Below are 22,023 nucleotides of genomic sequence, written 5' to 3'. Positions count from 1 at the left end.
AATTTCTGACATCTGGCACAATATGTATATAGCTGTTCAAAAATTGTTAAAATATTGAAACTAAAAAACTAGACATTTGACACAAGTCCATAATTAAGCAAATTACAAAAGATTAATGATACAATTGAACTTTGAGCAAACATTAGGGTTACTGGACCCTCCATATACTTGGGTTCTCTGTACCCAAATTTCCTTTACATCTGCAGATTCAATGAATCACAGATAGTGTGGTTAAGTAATATGTATTTATTGAAAAAAATAATGTATAAGTAGACCCTTGAAGTTCAAACCTCTATTGTTCACAGGACAGCTTAGCACAGTTCAGTCACTTAATCATGTCCAACTATTTGCAACCCCATGGACTGCAGCAGGCCAAGCTTCCCTGTTCATCACCAAGTCCTGGAGCTTGCTCAAACTCATGTCCATGGAGTTGGTGATGCCATCCAACCATCTTATCCTCTGTCATCCTCTTTGCCTCCTGCTTTCAATCTTTCCCAGCATCAAGGTCTTTTCAAATGAGTCAGTTCTTTGCATCAGGTGGCCAAAGTATTGGAACTTCAGCTTCAGCATCAGTCCTTCCAATGAATATTCAGGACTGATTTCTTTTAGGATGGACTGGTTGGATCTCTTTGCAGTCCAAGGACTCTCAAGAGTATTCCTCAGCACCACAGTTCAAAAGCATCAATTCTTCGGTGCTCAGCTTTGTTTATGGTCCAACTCTCACATCCATACATGGCTACTGGAGAAATCATAGCTTTGACTAAACGGATCTTGGTCAGCAAAGTAATGTCTCTGCTTTTTAATATGCTGTCTAGGTCGGTCATAGCTTTTCTTCCAAGAAGCAAGTGAAGTGGCTCAGTCATGTCCAGTTCTTTGCGACCCCGTGGACTGTAGACTACCAGGCTCCTCCATCCATGGGATTTTCTAGGCAAGAATACTGAAGTGGGTTGTCATTTCCTTCTCCAGAGGATCTTCCTGACCCAGGGATCGAACCTGGGTCTCCTGCATTGTAGACAGATGCTTTACCATCTGAGCCACCAGGGAATTTCATGGCTGCAGTCACCATCTGCAGTGATTTGGGAGCCCAAGAAAATAAAGTCTACACTGTTTCCATTGTTTCGCCACCTATTTGCCATGAGTGATGGGATTGGATGCCATGATCTTTGGTTTTTGAATGTTGGGTTTTAAGCCAACTTTTTCACGCTCCTCTTTCACTTTCATTAAGAGGCTCTTTAGTTCCTCTTCTCTTTCTGCCTTAAATGTGGTGTCATCTGCATATCTGAGGTTATTGAAATTTCTCCTGGTGATCTTGATTCCAGCTTGTGCTTCCTCCAGCCTGGCATTTTGCATGATGTACTCTGCATATAAGTGAAATAAACAGGGTTGACCATATGGAGTCTCAACATACTCATTTCCCAATTTGGAACCAGACCATTGTTCCATGTCCATTTCTAACTGTTGCTTCTTGACCTGCATACAGATTTCTCCAGAGGCAGGTCAGGTGGTCTGGTATTCCCACATCTTTAAGAATTTTCCGCAGTTTGTTGTGATCAACACAGTCAAAGGCTTTGGCATAGTCAATAAAGCAGAAGTAGATGTTTTTCTGGAACTCTCTTGCTTTTTTGATGATTCAGTGGATGTTGGCAGCTTGATCTCTGGTTCCTCTGCCTTTTCTAAATCCAGCTTGAATATCTGAAAGTTCACAGTTCATGTACTGTTGAAGCCTAGCTTGGAGAATTTTGATCGAGCATTACTTTGCTAGCGTGTGAGATGAGTGCAATTGTGCGGTAGTTTGAGCATTCTTTGGCATTGCCTTTCTTTGGGATTGGAATGAAAACTGATCATTTCCAGTCCTGTGGCCACTGCTAAGTTTTCCAAATTTGCTGGCATACTGAGTGCAGCACTTTCACAGCATCATCTTATAGGATTTGAAAGAGCTCAGCTTGAATTCCATCACTTCCACTATCTTTGTTCATGGTTATCCTTGAGTTCACACTCAAGGATGTCTGGCACTCTATTCAAGGGACAACTGTGTATAAAAATCACAAATTTAGTTAAAAGACTTATACATGACTGTTTGTATATTATAGCATTTTATTATCAAATGTGATGAACTGTAATCTAACCCAAGGATTTTCAAGCATGCTAACACTTAAGGGGTGAGGAAAGAGGTAGCTGATTCTCCCCTAATCCTCCCCTGCATCTGCAACAATACTGAAATTTTATGTCCACATCACCCCTTCACTGAAAAAAAGTCCATAAAGAGCTAATGGTTCTCAATAGTTATTTCATATAACTGTTGAAAAAAACACAGTGCTTTAACCTGTCAAGGCTGCTCTAACAAATGTCAGAGACCGGATGGCTTATAAACAACAAACATTTACTTCTTACTCTTCTGGTGGCTGGGATGTCCAAAATCAAGGCTCCAGAGACCGTGTATTTGGTGAGGACTTGCTTCCTGGTTCATGGACGATTGTAGTTTTGCTATAACCTACATGGCAGAAGGGGCAAGGGACCTTTTCTATCACTTGATTTATGAGAGCACTAATCCCCATCATGAGGGAATCACCCTCATGATCTAATCGCTCTCAAAAGTCCCACCTCTTAATGCCATCACCTTGGGAATTAGATTTCAATATATGAGTTTTGAGGGGCTACAACCATTGAACTTATAACAGGCTTTATTATAATTTCTCATATTTACAAACAGCTCTAAAGTAGAACAATTACAAGAATATACAAATTAGACACTTTCATGTCATTTTTCAAAAAATGGCTGCTTACAAGTTTCACAAATGCTTTAAAAATATTGTGTCTAGTTTCTTAAGATGAAATACATGCACTTAATGCTATAAATTTCTTGCCATCACTGCTTTTTACTGCATTCCACAAATTTTCATAAGTTGTCTTTATATTTTCATTCTCTTCAAGTAATTTTAAACAATTATCTTCTTTGACTCAAACATTTGTTTTCTTTAGCCTTAAAGTTATTCAAAAGTATGTTGTCTAACTTCAAATATTTGGGGATTTGACATGTATCTTTCTGTTTGATTTGTACTGTAATCCCTTTGGATCTGAAAGCATACTGTGTTTTTCTATTCTCTTAAATTTGTTGACATATTTTATGTCCTCCCAGAGTGTGGTCAGTCTTGATGAATGTTCTTTGTGAAGGATGTGTACCTTGCTGTTGTTGGCTGAAGTAGTCCCTAAATATCAATTGGTTCAAATTAATTGATAGTGTTTTTCAGGGAAAATATATTCTGATTTTCTGCTTGATGGTCAGTCAGTTGCTGAAAGAACAGTGTTGAAGTCTTCAGCTACAGTGATGAATTTGTCTATTTTTCCCTTTCATCTTATCAGTTTTTGCCTCATTTTTTTTTTTCGGACACACTCTTATTAGGTATACACATTTAAGAGAAATTAAAATTGACTTCTTTATCATTGTATAATGCCCATTTATCCATGATAACTTTCCTTCTTCTGAAGTATGCTTTATTTGGAATCAACACAGTTACTTTAGTTTTCTTTTGATTATTGTTAGCACAACGTCTATTGCTCCATCCTTTTTAACCAATTGGAGATTTTATTTTTAAAGTTGACTTCCATCAGACAACATAAATTGAGTCTTGCTTTTATACCTATTCTGACAATCTTTGAATTTAAATTTGTGCTCTGACCATCCACGTTGAGAGTTATTCTTAATACAGTTGGATTAATATCTAACATGTTTGTAACTTTGTTCTATTCATTCACTTTGTTCTTTTCTCCCCTTTTCTGCCTTGTCTGCTCCTAAATGAACATCCAATATGATTCCCTTTTACTTCACATCTTAGCACAAAAATTAGTTTTTTAAAATGTTGCATTTGCCTTAGATTTTCCAATATACATTTTCTTTAACTGTCCTGTCTTATAGTCTTTAAAATTTATTTACTTATGGCTGTGATGGCTCTTTGTGCTTGTTGCTGCTGCTTGGGCTTTTCTCTGGCTTCGGTGGTCGGGGGCTACTCATGGGGCTTCTCTTTATGGTGGCTCCTCTTGTTTCTGAGCACAGGCTCCAGGTCATGTGGGCTTCAGTAGTTACAGCACATGGGCTCAGTAGTTGCAGCTCCTGGGCTGTAGAGCATAGGCTCAACTGTTGTGATGCTTGGGCTTAGTTGCCCCATGGTACGTATGGTCTTCCTGGATCAAGGATTACCACGTTTCCCGCCTTGGCAGGTGGACTTTTTTTTTTTTTTTTTTACTACTGAGCCATCAAGGAAGCCTCCCAATATGCATTTTTAATCAATCTAATTGTTATTAAAATGATACTAGACCACTTTACTTGTAGCAACTGAATATTTCCAATCCCTCTTTCTTCTCCCTGTGACACTGCTGTCATTAATTATTTATCCATAGGCTATACTCACAGAGAACATTGTTACTATTATTACTTGAAACACAGTTATCTTTTATATTAAATAAAAATAAGAAAAATAAAATATTTTTTAATCTTTTTTTTTTTTAATTTTCTCTGACATGCTCTTTTCCTTTAAGTAGATTCAGGTTTGTGGTGTATATCATCTTCCTTCTGATTAAGAAATCTTTTAACTTTTTTTTGCATACAGGTATGCTAATAATGGGGTTTCTCTTATAGCTCAGTTGGTAAAGAATCCGCCTCCAATGCAGGAGACCCTGGTTGAATCCCTAGGTCAGGAAGATCCACTGGAGAAGGGATAGGCTACCCACTCCAGTATTCTTGGGCTTCCCTTGAGACTTAGCTGGTAAAGAATCCACCTGCAATGTGGGAGACCTGGGTTTGATTCCTGGATTGGAAAGATACCCTGGAGAAGGGAAAGGCTACCCACTCCAGGATTCTGGCCTGAAGAATTCCATGGATTGTATAGTCCATGGGGTTGAGAAGAGTCAGACATTACTGAGTGACTCACACTATGCTAATGATGAATTCCTTCAGTTTTTGTTTGTCTTAGGAAGTTTTTATATTTCTCTTTCACTTTAGAGAGTAATCTTTCTGGATACAGAATTCTTGGCTGGTTCTTTTTATTTTTCTTTTAACACTGAAGATTTATCCTACCTTCTTTCTTGCATAATTTCTGACAAAAAGTCCATTGTATCTTTGTTCCTTTGTAGGTGAGGTGCATTTTCCCTTCTCTAGATTCTTTTAAGATTTTTTTTTTTCTGTCTTTCTCTCTTTATTTTGGAGGATGCTGCTGCTGCTAAATCGCTTCAGTCATGCCCGACTCTGTGTGACGCCATAGATGGATGCCCACCAGGTTCCCACATCCCTGGGATTCTCCAGGCAAGAACACTGTTGGGTGGCCATTTCATTCTCCAATGCTTGAAAGTGAAAAGTGAAAGTGAAGTCGCTTGGTCTTGTCCGACCCCTAGAGACCCCATGGACTGCAGCCTACCAGGCTCATTCGTCCATGGGATTTTCCGGGCAAGAGTACTGGGGTGGGTTGCCATTGCCTTCTCCATTTGGAGGATGAGGGTTTCTAAATATTACGTGTGTGGAAGTAGTGTTTTGGTACTTATTTTTGTTTTGACTTTCCTGGATGTGTGGTTTCGTGTCTATCATAAAGTTTGGGAGCTTCTCAGCCATTATTACTTCAAATATTCCTTTCTTATTGTGGTATGCCAGTTATATGTATGTTATATCTTTTGACATTATTTCACAGTTTTTGGATGTTCTGGGTTTGGGTTTTTTCCCCTTCTTTTTGAATTTCATTTTGGGAAGTTTATATTGATCTGTCTTCAAGCTCACTGACTTTTTCCTCAGATTTATCTAGTTTATTGATGAACTTATCATAGGCATTCTTAATGCCTATTATAGGGTTGGGGATTTCTAGCATTTTCTTTTCTTTGAATTCTTCCTCAGAGTTTGTAGCTCTGTGCTTACTTTACCCAAGTGTTCTTGCACATTATCTAACTTTTACAATTAGAGCTCATTATGTTTTGTCAAGAGTTTTTAAAAATCTCTTGTGATAATTTTAACATCTGCGTCACATTTGAGTCTAGTTCTGAAGCTTACTTTATCTCTTTAGTCTATTTTTTCTTGCTTTTTGTCATATATTAAACAAAGATTACATATCCTCTTCCCATTCCAGAGCCTTGAGGGAATCTTCACCAGATCTTCAACTGAAATCTGGTAGAGTTTCTAGAGGTAAAGCCCACAAAAGGTCCCCTAAGACCTCAAAACCTAAGACTTTCTCATTTTCATGCTAAATCACTACTTAAATGTTGGCCCAGATGCTGGGAAAGATTGAGGGCAGGAGAAGAAGGGAGTGACAGAAGATGGGATGATTGGATGGCATCACCAACTCAATGGACATGCATATGAGCAAACTCTGGGAGATAGTGAAGGACAGGGAAGCTGCAGTCCATGGAATCACAAAAAGTCAGACATGACTTACTGACTGAACAACAAACAACAACAGTTAGTTTATAGCTACCTCTGCTTCTGATCTAGTTAGCAGATTCCAACTGCAAATCCCTGAATTCATCTGTCTAAGGAAATGACAACCCACTCCAGTATTCTTGCTTGTGAAATTCCATGGACAGAGGAACCTGGCGGGTATAGTCCACAGGGTTGCAAAGAGTCAGACATGACTGAGAAACTAACCAATCACAATAAAGCCAGTATAGTCTTTTCCCTGAAACCTGCATTTTCTGATGGGTTCAAGAAAAGTCATTAATATTCTTTTTAAAAATTGTAGTAGCAGTTATTTCCAAGCTCTTTACATGTTATTGCTAAAACTGGAAACCTCTTCGTTCTTTTAGGTGAGTAAGTGAATTTGTCTTTCTTTCTAGTTTCTAAATTTCTATTCCTGTAGTCTTAGTTCTTCTTTTCATTGTCCTTTTTTGATGTTGACTCATTTTGTTAACATTTTTATGGGATTTGGTGAAAAGTAGAGGTTAATATATTTGTTCAATTTCCCACCCAATTATTTCAACTTTACCATTATATTCCATCAGAACTCCATGAAACATAGTTTCCTCAATTAGGTCAATAAGTATATTAGTTCCTAGAATCATTACTTTGATCACTTTTATATATTCAGGGCCAAGACAGTGCTTGGTAAATAGTAAGTACCTCAAAAATCTGTTCTAAGTGAATGGGTAGATGACTAAATGGCTGAATGAATGAATGGCTACTTTCTTTACTGCAGTTACAGGTATGCCAAGAAGAGTCTTCTCTTCAAACCACCTCATCATTGGTCTGCTTGTGCTGGAAGCTCCTTTGGAGTTTCATAGGTGTCGGTCTGAAAGCATTTTCTTGTTTCTGGAGTTATGTGTTCATGTTGAATGATGGGAGAAATGACAGAGAAAACAATATCATGTAACATTCCAGTAGAAAATTTTCATGAACCTAAACAAAATTGTTTGAAAACTGTCAAAACTGGCCGAAGTCAAATATTTGTCTTGATAAGATATTCTTCTTGTAATACCTTGAAAGGAAAGCAAAATGTCTTTAATATTATCTTTTTTCTTATCACAATTATACTTGCAAATATTTTTAAAATGCTAAATTATTACCTTTACTGAAGAATTTCCATATCTCATTTGTTACTCTAACGTCTGGCACATAGAGGTTAATACATTTGTTCAATTTCCCAGCCAATTATTTCAACTTTACCATTATATTCCCTCAGAACTATTATTTAATAATATTTTCTAACTGATCAGATGAATGCATTCATTCACACCTTGTACTGAGGGATGTGTATTTATTATAGATTTTTGCTCTAGAACAGAAGTTAGCAAATTTCTTCTAGGTAAAGGGCCAGGTATTAAATATTTTTGATTTGTGGGCCATAAATCCCTGTTGTAACTGTTCAGCTCTGGTATTGTAGAGCAAAAGCAGTCACAGCCATGTGTAAATGAATAACATCATTGCATGCTAATAAAACTTTATTTTAAAAATTAAGAAGTGGACTGGATTTGAGCCATGTACCCTGGCTTGGCTATCCCTACATTAGAGTCCAGATATTTGACCCAGGTATATACTCTATAATTTTATATTCCTCTTTCTACTGAACATTCCTTCTGGGATGTGCATAGGTACCTCAATCTCAGCATGCTGAAAACTGATTTTATCGTTATTTACCTGCTTAAGTGTTCCCTGTATATTTTCTACCTCAAGAAACGACAAAACTTTCTCCTCAACTAACAAACAGTCTAAGATTTCCTATGTTCACTTAGGTGTTTTTTTTTTTTTTTGGTTTTGTCTTGTTCCTTCATCTAGAATGTTTCTTTACTATCTTATTTTGTTAAATAGAGACCAATATCCCTTTCATTTTATAGGATAACATTTTAAAAAGTGTGTGTGCGCGTGTGTGTGTGTTCAGTTGCTCAGTCATGTCTGACTCTTTGTGACCCTATCTACTATAGCCCACCAGGCTTCTCTGTCCATGGGATTTTCCCAGCAAGATTACTGGAGTGGGTTACCATTTCCTCCTCTGAGTGATCTGCCCAAGCCAGGGATCAAATCTGTGTCTCCAGTATCCCCTGCATCGCAGGCAGAGTCTTTACTGCTGAGCAACCAGGGAAGCCCCTGTTTTAAAAAGTAAGATACATGAAAATAGGATTTGAAATCAGCTATGTTTTTAAAGACATATGACCATGATTTCCTTTAAATTTCATCACTGTATTTCTATGACAGTGACTATGACTACATTTGGAAATAGTACAAAAAGTCAAAATTTGAAAAGTTGTGAATGTCAAATCTATAACCAAATGGTCTTACCATACATCTTATCCCCATAATGAGTTTTGCTTTTTATATATGAAAGCATAAAGATAAGGAATATATTTATTCATGCATATGTAAAATTTTTATTTTTGAAATTTTATGTTTTATTGAGGAACATAAAAATTGATGGGTTAAGATTTTTATAATATTGTTTTGAGCATAACATTATGTATTATTTAAATTATTAACTTGAGGTACCATATTTCTTACCAATTGGTCGTCTTTTTCCCTCATTGCTTAATTTTGTAAGTAATTATTGACCAAACCTGCTTGTTCTCTAAAAGAAATCCATTTCCCCATGATGTTTGTGTGAACTGAACATGATGTTTGTGTGAGGCTATTAATCATGAAGACACATAGTTTACGTATTTGGGGTGTGTGTGTGTGTATCTCAGTGACCGAGTCATGTCTGACTCTTTTGCAACCCTACGGCCTGTAGCCCATCAGCCTCCTCTGTTCATGGGATTCTTCAGGCAAGAATACTGGAGTTGGTTGCCATTTCTTTCTCCAGGGGATCTTCTGGACCCAGGGATTGAACTTGCATCTCCTGCACTGGCAAACAGATTCTTTACCACTGAGCCACCTGGGAAGCCCTTATGTATTTGGACAGATGCATTAATGCATGTTTTCACTTGAAGTTAAATTTAAACCCAGAAGATAACAGTACGTTTACTCAGCTGTATCTTTTTTCACATACAAAATTTGTAAAGTAAGCCTTTTAAAGCATGAAATTCATGTTAAAGGACCTAAAAATACCCATGGGTTGTGATCTGGAGTGAGATATTCCTGGAGTCAGGGGAACATCCATATTCAACTTTCAGTTCTTCAAAAATAGCTGTAAATTTGTGAAAATAACGTCTCCTATTTATTAATACCACCTTTATTTACCCTGTATGTGTTTTTCCTGGATGATTGCTCAAAATTTTGCAAGTTAGTCTGTGAATGAATACATAAGAAAATATTTATCACTAATCACATGCGCTCACTCACTTCAGGGAATTTCCATTTCATAGATGAGTGTGTTCCAGATGTGTTTCATAAGTTGCTTCTTCTAGAGACATTAGTAGAGAAAGAAAACTCAGAAAACTCAGATTAAATTGCCATCCCAGAAGTCTATGTTTTGTCTGAGAACAGAAGTAGGGGTCTTAGAGGGCAGAAGCCCTTTGAAATTCTTTCCAAATTTTAGCTTCCAGACAGCAAGGAGAGGCAATGGTGGCCAGAGAAAGGTGAATGAGCAAAAGAAAACATAAGGATCCAGAATTCTGGATCAATGCATAGCCAGACATCTCCCACAAACTGGTTTTAAAGAAGCAGCGAAAAGAATTGTGTACAGATAAACTTCTGTAAAGTTCTAATGAATCACTGTAAATTGCTTTGAAGAGACCAAGTTTGATTCATATAATTTACAGTTTCCTAATGCTATCCCACCTGAAGCCCATGATACTTTATGTTTTCTGGTTGGTGCTGGTTCCCTTCCAGGTAGAACCCAAATAAAAGGTACAATTTCAACTCAGGGGAATGGACACAGGCAGCTCTGCTTCAGAAGGTCAGCTTATGTCCTAAAGACCATAATTAGCCTAAACTATTAATAGTCATTTTTACTAGTTTCTAAAAGAAAACAAGTTAGTCTTACTGTTGGATTTCTTCACAAAAGGCTTTGGTTTAGTGCTAGATTAAAAGGTAGAGTTAAATGGACATGATACGTTGCTTTGGAGTTCTTTTGCATTGGAGTAATCTGTATTTTGGTAACCAGTTTTTACTGACAGAGCCACAGAATGGCAGTGCGGTTTCAAATTGCCTACAAAGCACAATGTGTTCATGAAAAAAATGTTATAGAAATACTCTGCCTTTGTCATTTTATTCAGGGTCTCCAAAAGCTGGCACGTCACTGAGGTAAAGGGGTTGACTCTTCCATTGTCTTTTCACCAAAACCTACTATATAATATTTCTCAAAGTATATTAGTGGCAAACAACCCATTTACATCAAGATATCTTTCTTGCCACTCCTGCACAACTGGAATTCATGCCATGTCACCTTCTAATCCAGCCCTTGGATATCAGCCTTTGATTCAGTGCTTGTTCACTTAGGTACAGGAAGAGTGTTCTGTGGGCAAGAAGGGTTTGCCCTTCACCTCTCTATTAGTGCCCTATTGCTGCTGTAACAAATGACCACAAATCAAATGGCTTGAAACAATACAAATTTATTATTTTACCATTCTGGAGGTCAGAAACCTGAAATGGTCTCACTGGTCCAAAATGAAGATGTCAGCGGGGCCGTATTCCTTTCTGAAGACCCTAGGTTAGAATGGAAAAATCAGAACATTTGTGCCTTTTAGCAGTGCTATGGCTTATTAAACATCACAGGCTGTGCCTGGCATTGTGCTCGATTGCACGTTGTTGTCGCTAAGTCAGGTTTGACTCTTTTGTGACCACCATGGACTATATAGCCCACCAGGCTCCTCTGTCCATAGAATTTCCCAGGCTAGAATACTGGAGTGAGTTGCCATTTTTCTTCTCCAGGGAATCTTCCCAACCCAGGGATTGAACCCATGTCTCCTGCATTGACAGGCAGGTTCTCTACCACTGAGACAGGAGGGAAGTCCCTGTGCTCAACTAGATGGAACTAAATGACTCTCAGTTCAGAGGCACTGGAGAGTGCTGCTCTATTCATTCTGTTTCTTTCCACTTTTATTCCAGACCTGCAAGTGGCAGCAAGTACTGATACGGGGGTTTGCCTCAGTAGACCTCAAATTTTCTTTCAATGGACTATGCTAATGTCTTAAGAGAGGTTGAGGGTGTATATAAAGAACAAAAGGCATTCCCAAACCTATTTGTCCAAAATCCTAAGCCACATCTTCCAATACAGTTTTTACTAGCAATAAAATTGGCATATCCATCCTATCAATTTATCTCCTATATGTAAGATGAGTTTTATTTGTGACTCTCATAAACATTTAATATCACTTCTATGTAGAAGTTCTGGATCTATTCATATCACCAGCTGGGACTCAAACATAGATATGATACTTGGTAAGGCCTTCCTTATTCTTAAACACACTATAATTATTTTAAAGTTTAAATAATTTCATTAGCTATATCCCACACATAAAAGATGTTCAATAATTGTGAAATATTCTCCTCCTGTTTTATGAGTAAAAGGAGAATCAAATGAACTAGAAATTTTAAAATATTGCATAAGGTATTTTTTATATTAACCAGCCCTCAGCAAATAATTTTCAGTCTAAGAGGTGCCTGATTTTTTCATTCACTAATTGGTCCCTTCATTTATACATTCAATTAGCTTTTACTTTTTCAAGATAAATATAAGGTAACATGAATAAGACCAAATTTAGCTTTGAGAAGAACATTCATGTTTTTAAATCAGCAACATAGAAGAATGGAGTTCAGCTGTGTCTCTGTAACTCTCAAAGCTAATATTTCTATTTTTCCCTGATATAGAATAACATAACCAAAGAAGATGAACTGCCTGAAACTTATAATAAATAATACCAACTCAGGTGTATAGCCATAACTTTAACTTCTGCAACCCCAATATGAATTCATCCTTGTATCTTTTGACAGTAACATACTTTGGCATAACTCTGACTGTCTGAATATCATAACCCCTATAATAATAAGTCAGTAAGACAAAATTTTGCTTGATTTAAAAAAATTGTGGACAGGATACTCTCCAGTATTATTAGGCTCCCATTGCAAAGCCAACTACAACACTTACTAAGCAACTAATGGCAGATTTTCTGTGTTGCAGCTGGCGAAAGTTTTATAGATCAGTAGATACTTCTCAGGACATCAAATGCAGGATGAGATCGGTCTGTCTCTTTGGGATTAGGCTGCAAAGCTATTGGTGTTTCTGAGGAAAAACAGTGACAGATTTTGTATCATTCACTTTGTTGTTGGGCAGATTTATATAGGCATCTTACTACCACGTAGCTAATGTTAAAACCAGAATTTCCACATGTGAAAATATACACTGCTGGCTTAGCAAGTATGAATACTTGCTGTATCATCTTATGGTGTATCAGTTAAGCAGAATGTGGAAATTTTACCTTTTGGAAATAAAATTTAGAAAGCCAGACTTCATTTGATTTTTTTCAACTATGAAATTTTCTAAAGCTTTACACATAGGCTCTTTTGATATTTGCTAGAGGGTATGATGATTTACAGTGTAGATCACATAATAAATAGACTAAACTCTGGAGTCAGAAAATCAGAACTTGAATCCTGGTTCATCCGTTTGAGATGCATGACCTTGGTGAAACCAATCAACTTTTCTAGTATTTATTTGTGAATAATGTATATCAGCCTCAGACATTTACTATAAAATTTTATCACATTTTTACTCCTAATATAATATTTGGTATATAGTAATACTTACTAGCTATTATTATTACCTTATATTAAGTTTTGAGCAGCAACAACACACCCAAAGTATTGAATTGAAAAAGACTTTATAATGAAGGATCTGGACAGAGGTGTGTTCAGGAGATGAAGTAGAGAGAATGATTGATTATCCCTAACAAGCAACAGTTGCAAGGAATGACCAACACTGTAGGGAAAAGGGAAGGGACTGGTATCATCAGAATTCAGGGAAATCTGTAGCCTTGGGGATGGAGGGTCTATGAATAAGTGTGGCAGTAGAAGCAGAGACACACGGCCGTTGAACCAGCCACAGTTAGTGGGGAGCAAGGTGAAGGGATTCAATTCTCGTCTGCCTGGCAAGTTATTCTCATTTGTCTGACCCAGTGAAAGCCAGAGATGAAAGAAACAGCATAAGGAGGTCCATAGAGGACAGCCCAGTGGGGGTCAGGACAGGGTAAAGATAGCAAAAAGAGGATAGCCAGCATGATATTAAATTTAACCAACTCCTGAGGGCCCATGTCTCCTCATGAATTGTGACAATTTGGGCCTGCTTGCCAAGCAAACACTTGCTCTGTCCCATCCAGGATACAGCTGTGGCCTCCTTGGAGCCCCCACTGCTCTGGAGGCCAGTTTCTCTCTCTCTCTCAGCCATGTGGAATTCTTTCAAATCCAGGGTCTTGAGGTTAGAAGTCCACAGAACTTCCCTAAACTGGAAGCCTTCTCAACCTGGCCTCATAATGGAAAATCATTGCCAAGAGTGCTCTGATGTGAAAAGGTGCAGGCATAGCTGTGTGGTTCTACTGAGTCATTTCCAATATCAGCTCCCAGACCACCACCAAGTTTTCCTCTCCCAAAGACACACTTTTGAACACAAGTAGTTTTTAACCTTTTTCCAAATAGGAAAGGGTAAATTTATCAAATATAAGATACTTGTCAGTAGTTGCCCGTTCTACCAGTACGTTTAATTTAGGAACTTCTTTCATGGGAAATAGTTGGTGATTTCAGACTCTTCCATAACAGTATCTCAGGGGGATAAGGTACTGGTATAGCATATGATTAAACAGAAAGCATATTTTCAGAATGTCTTTCCTCTCTTGCTCTAAAGTAGCTAGATATAATTTAAAGCAGAAGATTGAGATTAGTTTCTGACTCCACCAGCTCAGAGAGCTCCCTTAAGCTTACTGGGTGGCCATGCTTTCATCTATGACATTAGGATATGAATATTTTCCCTGCCCTTGAGTAGAAATTACATAACAGATATGAAGATCTTTATGTAAGTCATAATTTATGTGAGAAATTCATTCTTTTTTCTTTTCTTTGTCTCTGTCCCCTTCTCTCTCTTTCTTTTCTGATAATATGAACTCTGCTGTCTTCTAACTCAGGGAAAGCCTCAGGTTTTGCTCAAGAGTTAGACAATGACCAACTTTGAGACTTTGAAGAAGTCACATGATGCTAAACAGATAACAGATACTTTAAAGATATATTATTTTAAAAAGCCCTTTGAATAAAATATATTTAACTTTGTCTTTAATTCTGAACTTTAACTGTACAAAGTTATTTAACAATGATCATATTCAAATATTAATTCTTTTTTGAGATACAGTTGGTTTCCCAGTTCCTTGCTAAGTTAATAAAGAATAATATTATTTCAAATAATTGATTAATAGTGTTTAATTCAGTTATGCTGTTAGTATAACTTTTAAAAAATGCTTACCCTCATCACAGAAGAAGAATGATATAATATACCAGATGGAAATCCACTTACTCCTTAGGGGTCAGGAATGCAAATAAAATAACTATGTAATAATATGGTCCAGCTGCACTTTGGATTTAGCAGAGGCCCCAGTTGTGATGTGACATCTGAAAGATTTTTCACAACATATTTTTCCAGCTGAAATTTGTCTTGTCCAGATACAGGATCTGCCAAATTACAAAAGTCTACACAGATGCTAAATTTTGAAAAAGAAGGGACTGTACAAGTTAGGAATTTTTCATAACTACTCCTTCTCTCATCCCCCTCAAAATGCAATACAGCAACTCGGATAGTCTTCAGTGAATCAATCAAATAAGCAGGTTCTACCTTGCTCTGAGTATATTTCTTTATAGGAGACACATCAAAAGCCCCTGACAGAGAGAGTTTGTAGTTTGCCTGTGAGCATGTTTTCAAAATATGGACCGTTACTGGAAAACCAAAAAGCACATGGGTAATGTACACTTACGTTTTCACTGCTGTTCAAAGGACCTCAAACTTTGATCTGTATCATTGATCCTTTTACAACTACAGTCAGTTGGTGTACTGAAGAGTGTTATGAACTACATGTCAAGTAAACTGAGTCCAAAGCCAGGTTCTCCCATTTGCATGTTTTATAGCCATGGGGACAGGCATTAGAGTTCCTGAGTGCTAGATTCTGAAGTGAACACAGTCATGCTTAAACCTGGGCTTCCCAGGTGGAGCTAGTGGTAAAGAATCTGCCTGTCAATGCAGGAGATATAAGAGACATAGATTCTATCCCTGGGTTAGGAAGATCCCCCGAAGTAGGAAATGGCCTCCTACTCCAGTATTCTTGCCTGGAAAATTCCATCAGCAGAGGAGCCTGGCAGGCTACAGACCTTGGGGCCACAAATAGTCAGACATGACTGAGTAACTGAGAAAATGTTTTGCTATAGAATCTCTAGATTCTTTCTAAATTCTGAAATGTATTGAAACTTATGCTTCGAATTTTAGAATTCAACTATTCATGGCATATGCTGCCCCAAAATGGCCTCTAAATAATTTTTTGTCTTTAAATTTTAATATATTTAATTTTTTTAGAGTAATTTTAGGTTTTCAGGAAAAAATGTTCAGAAAGTACAAGGAATGCCTATAAACTCTCTGCTCCATTCTCACGGTTTCCCTTATTATTGACATATTGCATTAGTTTGCTGCATTTGTTACAACTGATGAACCAATATATTCAGTACATTAGCTGAACTCCATAGTTTGCATTAGAGTTCATCTCTTATGTTGTGGTGGTGGTTTAGTTGCTAAGTTGGGTCCAACTCTTGCAACACCATGGATTGTAGCCTGACAGACTCCGATTCTCCAGGCAAGAATACTGGAGTGGGTTGCATTTCCTTCTCCAGAGGATCTTCCTGACCCAGGAATTGAACCCAGGTCTCCTGCATTGTGGGCAGATTCTTTACTGACTGAGCTATGAGGGAATCCCCTTGTGTTGTAGTTTTGACAAATGCATAATGGTTTGTGACCTCGTTATAGTATCACACAGAATACTTTCATAAACCCTAAAGTACCCTGTGCTCCACCAGTTCATTCCTGTTTCCCTCCTCCTGAACTTGGGAAACCATTGATTTTTTTTTTTCCCCTAACTCTATAGTTTTGCCTTTCCCATAATAACATATGGTTAGGATCGTACAGTGTGTAGCTTTTTCAGGTTGGCTATTTTTTTTTAGCAGCATGCATTTAAAGTTCCTCCATGTCTTTTTATGGGCTGATAGCTTATTTATTTTTTATCACTGAAAATACTCCATCACATAATTGTATTACTAGTTTATTCATTGTCCTATTGAAAGGCATGTTCATTGCTCCCAATTTTTGGCAGTTGTGAATAAAACAACTATAAACATTAGTGGGCAGGTTTTTGTGTGGACATAAAATTTTAACTCATCTTGGTAAATATCTAGGAGCATGATTGCTGGCTGTATTTTAAGACTACGTTTAATGTGTAAGAGAGTGCCAAACTGTCTTACAAAGTGGTTGTTTCATTTTGTGTTCCCACCAAAAAAGAGCGAGAGTTTCTACATACAAATGCTTTTATTTTAAGAAATACAATATAAATAAAGCTGGTACAAATAGCTTCTGAGTGTGAATAGTTTAGTAAATAAATATCAATTAACTTATACTTCATATCATAGGAATTCTTGATTACACAAGATAAAAAGAGTTTGATATATGTTTAATAATGTTGTTTTACAGACTTTATTATCCATTAAACTATCCCATGTATACAAAAAACTGTTTTTGCATAATCTCCTTTAAGAACACTTTAGTTACATGTGATAATGTTTATTACATTTCATGTATATTTATATTACTATAAGTTAGATATGCAACTGATGAGTCCCAGAAATTTCTACAGCACTTCTGAGATAATCACAAGTCATGTTGGTTTTACTAAGTCTCAATATTTGACCTCTGCTTGATGCAGATGTTTTCTGGTGATCAGACACATCTTGGTGAGATCCCAGATTATAACATTTAGAATACCATTGTATAATAAATTAAATTTTTTGGCCTAAAATATAAGCTTTGGAGCATGAGACCCTTAGTATAGCTCCTGATTTCCTCTTTGTTTTCATTTATTTCCACTCCTGCTCTTGTCCAACATTTCAGATGTAAAGAAATATTGTGCTGTGCTTGTTGTGCTTAGTCTCTCAGTCATGTCCAACTCTGTGTGACCCCATGGACTGGAGCCCACCAGTCCATGTGGATTCTCCATGCAGGAATACTGGAGTGGTTTGCCGTGCCCTCCTCCAGGGTATCTTCCCAACCTAGGAATCGAACCTAGGTCTCCCACATTGCGGGTGGACTCTTTACCGTCTGAACCACCAGGGAAGCCCAAAGAAATATTATTCAACATGAAAATGTTTGCTTTATGGGTCCTGGCAGTTCAGGGGTTGGGACTTTGCCTTCCCATACAGGGGTGCAGATTCGATTCCTGGTCAGGGAGCTACAAAGCTAGGATCCCACAAGCCTTGTGGCCAAACAAAACAAAACAAAGCACAAAAGAGAAACAATATTGTAACAAATTCAGTAAAGATTTTCAAAATGGTTTGCATCTAAAAAAAATCTTTAAAAGAAAAGAAAATGTTGGCTGTAGTCCCAAATTCTGGAAGCCGGTAGCATATAGTGGATTCAGACGTGGGTCCTACAAAGTGTTGGTTCAGTTCTCAAGTCTGCAATTTCTTAGCTATTTGAAAATGGGTTGTCATATAACCTTTATCTTCCTCAGTGTCTCCATTAATATAAAGTATTTACTTCATAGAGTTGTTCTAAGGATTAAATGAGACAGTATCTGTAAATATTTGAGCACAGCAGAGAGATAGCAGACAAGAAAGGTTAGCAAGTACTATCATTAAGTGCTGGACTTGTTACTTTCCACTGACTCTCCTTTTTCTCTGCCTCACTTATTTATAAAAAGCATTCAGGGATCATCTCAAAGAAATCCTCTTTGTCAATCTTTCATTGCCCCTCACCACAACTTGAGTGAGTTCTCCTTGCTAGATGGGGCCTTCTCTTTCTCTTTATCCTAAAACATCACCCTACCTAGTTTGTTTGTTTTCTGTTTGTTATTAACATGTAAATCTCTTGCAATCACAGACTCTGTGTTACCCCCTTGTTATCACCAGTACCAGGTACTTAGGAATCCTTTCGTTGAAGTAACAGAAGACTTGACTCAGACTCAGGCTTAAAAAACAGAGGAATCTAACGGGCTAAGTAAGTGACCACCAGAAGTATGTCCAAATTTAGGCAGGATTTGTTCAAATGTTCTTGATAATATCAAAAAAGACTCTTCATTTCCATGCCTTCTTGGCACTTTTCTCATGCTATTTCAAGGATGCTTTTTCTTGGGGTTGCAAGATGCCAGCCAGGGTCTGCTAGTGACTACCAGTGACTCATTTACTGTGAGCAGACAGAGAGAATGTTGGTCCAAGAAGCTCTCTTGGGAAAACATGAAAGGTTCTTTCTCAGAAGCCCTCAAAACCTCTCCTCCCATCACACTGACCTGAAATGGATCATGTGCTTAACCCTGAAGTCCAACAGCATGGGTTGTGCCTCTTGGCTTAGGTCAGTTGGGTCATACCTACAGCTGGGTTTGGGCTATTTCAACTTGCCTGCACTGCCCCCTGTCACATGAGCTGTGCAGAGAGAGAAGAAAGTAGGATAAAATTAACAGACTGTTACCAAGAAAAAGGAGGAACTTCTGTGATAAATACAATTACACACTCTCTTTTCAAAAACACAAAACTGGATCAGAAAATATCTTGTGATCATTAATGCTGTGGCGTCTATGAAAGAAAGTGTGTGCCTAAGTATAATTTTCCCCATGTCTACCTCTTTGAAATGAGATTCAGATTAAGTGTATAGGAGCTAACCTCCCATATGTACTTTGTGAATTGCACATATTGTTTGATATGAGCTTCATGAGAGTAGGTTCCTGATTTACTTGGTTTCCTACTAAATCCCCAAGTCATAGAACAGTGCTTGACACATAGTAGACATACAATAAATATTTCTTTAATTAATTCATATTTCTAATGTTAGAGGTTTACCAATGTAAAGACTACAAATGCAGATGTTGGAGTAAAAAAAAATCACATTTGTTCTGTCTAGATTATTCAAGTGTCCAAATCTCTTCATTATGACTAATTTACATGGCATCAGACTAAAGAGAACAAATAAAAACCATGTGCTCCAAAAAACTTGCTCAAATCATGTGAGCAGCTTCATCATAAGATGACTGATGAAGAAATTCAAATTCGAGGCAATAAGGCAAGAACTCTAGACTTGCATGCTGGGGGAGACCAGGGTTAACCCATTCAAGGCTATTCTCAGTGTAACAGTCTGAGTGAGGTATTAAAAAAGTCTAATTCACAACATACAACTTCTCTTTACAAAACACTTACGCTGACTCTGCATTTCTATTAAAAAGTCAGCCCAAAATTTGAAAAGACCTATGAAATTTTATAAACAATCCCTCTCCCCCGACTTCCACTATAACTTCTTAGATTTATCTTGTGATTTTCTCTCCCTGGTTTAAAGAGATCAAACCAGTCAATCTTAAGGGAGATCAACCCTGAATATTCACTGAAAGGACTGATGCTGAAGCTGAAGCTCCAGTATTTTGGTCATCTGATGTGAACAGATGACTCATTGAAAAAGCCCCTGAAGCTGGGAAAGACTGAGGGCAGAAGGAGAAGAGGATGTCAGAGGATGAGATGGCTGGACTGCATCACGGATGCAATGAACGTGAACTTGGGCAAATTCCGGGAGGTGGTGAGGGACAGGGAGGCCTGGCATGTTGTAGTCCATGGGGTCACAAATAGTCGGACATGACCTGGCAACTGAACAACAACAACAACAATTCTCTCCTTCATTCACTCCCGTCCCTCTATTGTTAATACCTTGCTATTGCTCAAATAATACAGGTAGTGTCTTGCATTAAAGCCTTGGCACCAATAATTCCATTTGCCTGAAAATCTCTTCCCTTATACTGTACGACTCTGCTCAGTGTTAGCCCTGTGATACCTAACGGTGTTGTATTTAACAGTGTATCCTAGTCCTCCCTTCTCCCTTGACACTAGACCTCCATATGGTGTTCTACCATTATTATTTCCATAGCATGTCTTAAGTTCTCACATACAACATAACATACTTTTATCATTATTATTCATTTTTCATCTCCCCCATTAAATGCAAACTCCATGAGTACAGTGGTTATTATTTTGACCACTGATTGATTCTGAAGCATAGAATAAGACTTGGAACATAATATACTAATATTCTCAATACATATGGTTGAATGAGCTTATGTATTGAATGAGCAGTTATGTGTGTGTAGTTGCTCACTTGTTTCCAACTCTTTGTGACCTTTTGGACTGTGGCCCACCGGGCTTCTCTATCCACGGGAGCTTTAAGGCAAGAATGTTGGAGCGGCTTGCCACTTTCCTCCTCCAGGGTATCTTCCCAATCAGAGGATCAAACCTGTACCTCCTGTGTCTTCCTACATTGCAGGTGGATTCTTTACCTGCTGACCATTGGGAAAGCCCATACTGTATTAACCATATATTCTAGTCAGTAGTTCATGGTTATCCTATATAGAATAGTAACCCAATAAGGCAAACTGAGTGTCTGTTTTCATTTTTCAATACGTTGACTATTATTTATCTAGAAAATATGTTGGAAAATATACTTGCCAAGCAAAATATATATTAAGCATATTAATACTCTGAATTTTTTCTGCATTTTAATAAAACCCAACTGTCCAGTGAAACCAAACAATGATATGATAGGCATAACAGTAACTATATCACAGCCAATTTTGGATTTTTGAGTATTTGCCCAAGGTCCAAATATTTAACAAAATTTTGACAGAAACTCAAATATATACTTTATTGATTTATTGTGTGACCCATAATGGTTGAAACGAGTTTTTCCAGCAGGACACTGCTAAGTATGAAGATTGTATGTTTTTCACAGAATGACACTTACTTTTTTCTACAGAATAGTAATTTCTAACAAGTTTTATGATCCTACATTCAAACTTTTTAAAAAAGAGCTAGCCAATAATTAATCTCTATATTAGTGAAATATTAATTGTACATAAACTAGCATGTATGTAAGAGAAATAAGTTCTCCTTGGAATTTTTTTTCCTGATTGGATTCTTTCTTTTAAACTTTACTAATTCATACTACTGATATCTTTTTACTTGGAAAATAGTCAGCTATTTTTATGGATGTGATTCTCATTTCATCCAGGCTAGCAAAACAAAAATACCATAAACTGGGTGGCTTATGAACATTTATTTTAAAGACCGGAAAATCCCAGATCATGACATATTTAGTGTCTGCTGAGAGCCTGCTTTCTCACTGTTAACCTCACATGTAGGAAAGAGTGAAGAATCTCTCTTGGACCTCTTTTATAAGGGCACTAATCAGATTTACCATGGCTGCACCCTCATGACCAAACACTTCCCAAAGGACTCACCTTCCAATATTATCTCTTTGGGGGTTAGAATGTTAGCATATTAATTTTGAGTCATCATGGGAGTGGATACTTATTTGGTGTTCCTGAGATTAGCTCCTATAGCTGGAATCACATTGATAGAAACAAACC

At 37.4% G+C, this 22,023-nt stretch overlaps 1 long non-coding RNA gene across 1 annotated transcript in view; it reads right to left on the bottom strand.

Moving 5' to 3' along the window:
• Positions 1 to 6,560: 6,560 nt before the first annotated feature.
• The window catches only part of LOC120858391, a 32,035-nt gene continuing 16,572 nt past the window's right edge, over positions 6,561 to 22,023 (bottom strand). The window contains exons 2-4 of the long non-coding RNA XR_005719855.1: positions 10,963 to 11,044; positions 9,740 to 9,800; positions 6,561 to 7,445 (exon numbers count right to left, since the gene is read on the bottom strand). This is a non-coding gene — a long non-coding RNA (uncharacterized LOC120858391). The remainder of the gene's footprint in view (positions 7,446 to 9,739; positions 9,801 to 10,962; positions 11,045 to 22,023) is intronic.

This window comes from Oryx dammah, unplaced genomic scaffold (genome assembly GCF_014754425.2).
Source record: "Oryx dammah isolate SB20612 unplaced genomic scaffold, SCBI_Odam_1.1 HiC_scaffold_29, whole genome shotgun sequence".
Taxonomy (NCBI): Eukaryota; Metazoa; Chordata; class Mammalia; order Artiodactyla; family Bovidae; genus Oryx; species Oryx dammah.
The sequence above is the reverse complement of the archived record's forward strand: the minus strand, read 5'-3'. Positions and strand labels throughout refer to the sequence as shown.